Here is a 5,382-nt window from a genome sequence, read left to right on the forward strand (position 1 = left end):
AGCTGCCATGTGGGTGCTGGTACACAGACTTGGGTCCTTTCCTAGAGAAACAAGTGTTCTCAACCACTGAGCCAATTACTTGGGACATCAGTTCCACATCATTACATAAGAGACCCTTGGAGCCTTTCTTGGGTCTGCATTGCATTCCATTGCAGCAGGAATTCATGGAGTTGGAGCTCAGACATTCACATGCATGTGGTCATCTGTAGTTGACTGATATGTATTTGAATATGGCAGCATGATGTGGTAGAAGGAGGTGCTACAGAGGGCGCATGTTGAGCCCTGGCCCCCCATATCAGCCATAGGGCTGGTCTAGTATAAAACGAAATTTATTTGGGACATAGGAAGGGGATGTGGGACAGGGAGTAGAGACAGAGAAAGGAAGGGGACAGAGAAGGGAGAGAGAGAGAGAGAGAGAGAGAGAGAGAGAGAGAGAGAGAGAGAGAGAGAGGAAGAAGCCAACCTGGAACATGTTGGGGTGCAGAGAGAGAAAGAGAGAAGGGGACAGGGAGAGAAAAAGAGAGGGAAGAAGGGTGGGGGGAGAGGGAGGCCAAACAGACCTTTCACAACAAGCCTGGCTATTGCTAGGTTAACTGTTGGGCAGAGCCTAGAGGAAATGCTATAATGACAACCATAAACAAGTCGACATCATCATCATCTACACATATACAGATGTGACTGAAAGGGTCATAGTTCATATGTATGGTACTCGTTTTCAAGGAGTTATTTTACTCCTCTGTGAGTATGCAAAACAAACAAATATCCTTAGTTCAAAAGGACAAAGGCTAAGTGGACTCCCATTTCAAATCATTTCACTCTCTATCCCTCCTCCACAGCCTCCCTCTCAGATCCTGGACAGAGGGCGGTCCCTCATTCCACTCGACCCTCTCCCCTCTCCCTCTTTTCATAGTTTATGAATTGTTGCCTTGATGTACACATATGGCTGTCTCAGCCTTTATTTTGTAACTGAGAAGGTCATTCAATAAATGAACAATTTTTATTGAATAGATTTCTTTTAAAACACAATATACAGATCCAGACCACTTTGAGAATTTCCATGTCACCCTCTAGCAGGCAGCATTCCTATCTTCTCTATATTGGTCTGATTTTACTATGTGTGCTGCTGAAGTGGGCACAAAAAGTTCAAACTTTGTGTTTCTCCATCTAATGAATACTTTTGATTACATTTTATTAATAATTTCTCTCCCCCCTTTCCCCCCCACCCCATCTGAGACAGGGTTTCTCTGTGCAGTCCTAGAACTCACTCTGTAGACCAGACTCGCCTTGAACTCAGAGTTCCTCCTGCCTCTGCCTTCCAAGTGCTGGGATCAAAGATTTGTACCACCACCTGGCAGTTGAATTCTCTTCAAAATGCAGTTCATATTCATAAATTTTATTTTGGTTGTTACAGTTTTAACTGCTGTCTAGACTGACACTCTTCATCTAGATGCAAAGTCACCATCGGTTTGCTCCTGATGGAGAAGACATTTAAGGTTTTTGTGATTTGCAGACTAAACTTCCTGGTGGACTTTGGAAAGTCTCAGGGTGCAATTTCACAGATGGGCACCAGGTGGCGGATAATTTCTTCTGATAATCTTTTTTTTTTTTTTTCCACCTTTATTAACTTGGGTATTTCTTATTTACATTTCTGCTTTTCTTTCTTTCTTTCTTTCTTTTTTTTTTTTTTCCGGAGCTGGGGACGGAACCCAGGGCCTTGCAGTTGCTAGGCAAGCACTCTACCACTGAGCTAAATCCCCAACCCCTCTTATTTACATTTCTATTGTTATTCCCTCTCATGGTTTCCAGGCCCCCTAGTCCCTCTCCCTCCCCTTCTCTATCGGTGTTCCCCTCCCCATCATCCCCCTATTACTGCTCTCCCCCCAACAATCACATTCACTGGGGGTTTAGTCTTGGCAGGACCAAGGGCTTCCCCTTCCACTGGTGCTCTTACTAGGCTATTCATTGCTACTTATGCGGTTGGAGCCCAGGGTCAGTCCATGTATAGTCTTTGGGTAGTGGCTTAGTCCCTGGAAGCTCTGACTGGTTGGCATTGTTGTTCATATGAGGCCTCAAGCCCCTTCAAGCTTTCAGTCCTTTCTCTGATTCCTTCAATGGGGGTCCCGTTCTCAGTTCAGTGGTTTGCTGCTGGCATTTGCCTATGTATTTGCTGTATTCTGGGTGTGCCTCTCAGGAGAGATCTACATCTGGTTCCTGTCAGCCTGCACTTCTTTGCTTCATCCATCTTATCTAGTTTGATGGCTGTATATGTATGGGCCACATGTGGGGCAGGCTCTGAATGGGTGTTCCTTCTGCCTCTGTTCTAAACTTTGCCTCCCTATTCCCTCCAAGGGTATTCTTGTTCCCCTTTCAAAGAAGGAGTGAAGCATTTGCATTTTGGTCATCCTTCTTGAGTTTCATGTGTTCTGTGCATCCAGGGTAATTCAAGCATTTGGGCTAATAGCCACTTCTCAATGAGTGCATACCATGTGTGCTTTTCTGTGATTGGGTTACCTCACTCAGGATGATATTTTCCAGTTCCCTCCACTTGCCTATGAATTTCATAAAGGCATTGTTTTTGATAGCTGAGTAATATTCCATTGTGTAGATGTACCACATTTCCTGTATCCATTCCTCTGTTGAAGGGCATCTGGGTTCTTTCCAGCTTCTGGCTTTTATAAATAAGGCTGCTATGAACATAGTGAAGCATATGTCTTTGTTATATGTTGGGGCATCTTTTGGCGGGGCTGGATAGATAGCTCAGAGGTTAAGAGCACTGACTGCTCTTCCAGAGGTCCTGAGTTCACTTCCCAGCAACCACATGGTAGCTCACAATCATCTGTAATGGAACCCAATGCCCTCTTCTGATAATCTTTAAGGGTGAGTCTGCATCCTGGAGAAAGATGGCGATGGGTGGGTGATGATCGGCCACTGCATCCTGGGGGACACGCTGGGCTGCAGCAGCACCTTCGGGAAAGTGAAGGTGGGCAAGCATGAGTTGACTGGACATAAAGTTGCTGTGAAGATACTCAACTGTTAGAAGATTCGAAACCTTGATGTTGTTGGAAAAATCCTCAGAGAGATTCAGAACCTGAGGCTTTTCAAGTACCCTCACATAATCAAACTGTACCAGGTCATTGGTACACCATCTGATATTTGCCTGGTGATGGAATGCGTCTCAGGAGGAGAGCTATTTGATTCTATCAGTAACAACGGACAAAAAGGAAAGTCAACATCTGTTCCAGCAGATCCTTGTGTGGATTACTGTCCCAGGCATATGGTGGTCCACAGAGATTTGAAATTTGAAGACATCCTGCTTGATGCACACATGAATGCAAAGATAGCCAACTTTGGTCTTTCCAACAGGTGTCAGAGGGTGAATTTTTAGAGCAAGCTGTAGCTCACCCAATTATGCTGCACCAGAAGTAATTTCAGAAAGATTGTATGCAGGCCCTGAGGTGAACATCTGGAGCAGCAGGGTCATTCTCTATGCTTTGCCATGTGGAACCTTCCCTTTTGATGATTACCACATGCCAAGTCTTTGTAAGAAGATATGTGATGGGATATTTTATACTCCTCAGTATTTAAATCCCTCTGTGATATGCCTTTGAAGCCTTTGCTGAAGGTAGATCCCATGGAGAGGGCCACAGTAAAAGGTACCATGGAACATGAATGGTTTAAAAAGGACCTTCCGAAATATCTCTTTCTTGAGGACCCTTCTTATAATTCAACCAGGATTGATGATGAAGCCTTGGAAGAAGTGTGTGAGAAGTTGGAGTGCTCCAAGGAGGAGGTCCTCAGCTACCCGTGCAAAGGAAACCACTAGGACCCACCTCATAATAGACAACAGGAGAATAATGAACGAAGCCAAAGATTTCTACATGGCAAAAAGCCCACCTGATTCTTTCCTCTATGATCACCAACTTGGCAAAACCCGGAAAGACTACCATTCTTGGTTGCCGAAACACCAAGGGCCTGACACACCCTGAATGAATTAAACCCACAGAAATCCAAACACCAAGGTGTATGGAAGGCAAGGTGGTATTTGGGAAGTAGAGGTCAAAGCTAACCCAGTGATGTCATGGTAGAAGTACGTAGAACAGTCAAGCAGTTGGATTGTGAATGGAAGGTTGTAACCCCCCCCCCATTATTTGCTTGTATGAAGGAAGAACCCTGTGACAAGCATATTTTCCAAAATGAGTCTAGAGCTATGCCAAGTGGACAGTAGGCCTTAACTTACTGGATTTCTGTAGTTTTGATGATGAAATTACAGAAGCCGAATCAGGGACCGCTAATCTATGGAGATCAGGATCCATCAGCAGCTACTGATCTTGACAAAGGAGTGACTGCACTGTTGAGGCCCAGGGAAAGCCCTCAGAAGTCTCTCTTACCTCATCTGTGACTGTTGGTCTCTACCTTGGGGTGTCTCCCTTCCCCCTCACTGAGCCTTTTAGCCTGCTATAGCAAAAAGGTGTTTCCACCCTTGGCAGCTGCTCTTGTCCCCTGATTTGGGGCAAGGACTTTTCATGGCACCCTTCCCCCCCACCAAATCTTCCAGCTTGTTGTTGTTAAGAAGTTGTTTATGCCCCTGATTGGGCCCAGAACTTTTCACCACACAGACTTTACCTGTTTTCCTGGTTGGGGATTTTCACCTACCTTGTTGTTTTTCCATGGCTTTTGCCTCGGGTATATAAGGAGATCTCAGTAAAGCCTTGGTGACACTCTCTGAAAACAGGTGATGCGTGTATGTTTTTTCTTTCAATCCCACAGACCTAAGCCCGCTATTCACACACTGGCGGTGCAGGCGCCATCATCTGGAGGTTCCACCGAGATTGGGAAAGAGAGGACAACCTGACAGGATTGTTCCAAAAGGCTGGCCGGCAAGGACGTGGCGACCACGGGGCAAAGCTGCAAGTAGGTAGCCTACAAAGGTTTTGTCTTAGCCATGAGAACCACAAGTTCCTCGTTATTGGTCATAGATCAGCTTGTAAGTTTACTCAAACAACAAGGTACTGGTATTAAGGTAAAGACAGCCCAAGATTTTGTTAAAACTATAAAACAAGTCAGTCCTTGGTTTATAGCTAGTGGCAGATTGAATATTCCGGATTGGAAATAGATTAAATGGGATTTACAGAAGGCCCTCCAAGATGGAGGATCAGAGAGCATTCTAATTGCTACCCTTTCCTTATGGAGGTTAGTGAAGGACGCTTTACTTAGTGAAAATGCGAGGGTCAAAGAATAGATGATGGAAATTGAAAGGACCTTTGGAACTGCACAGGATGAACATACTAAAGAGTCAATTGTAGGGACAGCGATGACTCTGATTCAACTTCCTATGAGTCTGATGCAGATGAGGAGATAACATTGGAAAGGGAGATTGAGAAA

At 44.9% G+C, this 5,382-nt stretch overlaps 1 pseudogene; it reads left to right on the top strand.

The window, feature by feature from the left end:
- The first annotated feature begins 1,475 nt into the window (after nucleotides 1–1,475).
- Nucleotides 1,476–4,326, top strand: LOC116897763 (annotated as a pseudogene).
- The last annotated feature ends 1,056 nt before the right edge of the window (nucleotides 4,327–5,382 follow it).

The sequence above is a fragment of the Rattus rattus genome, chromosome 4, assembly GCF_011064425.1.
Source record: "Rattus rattus isolate New Zealand chromosome 4, Rrattus_CSIRO_v1, whole genome shotgun sequence".
NCBI classification, from domain to species: domain Eukaryota; kingdom Metazoa; phylum Chordata; class Mammalia; order Rodentia; family Muridae; genus Rattus; species Rattus rattus.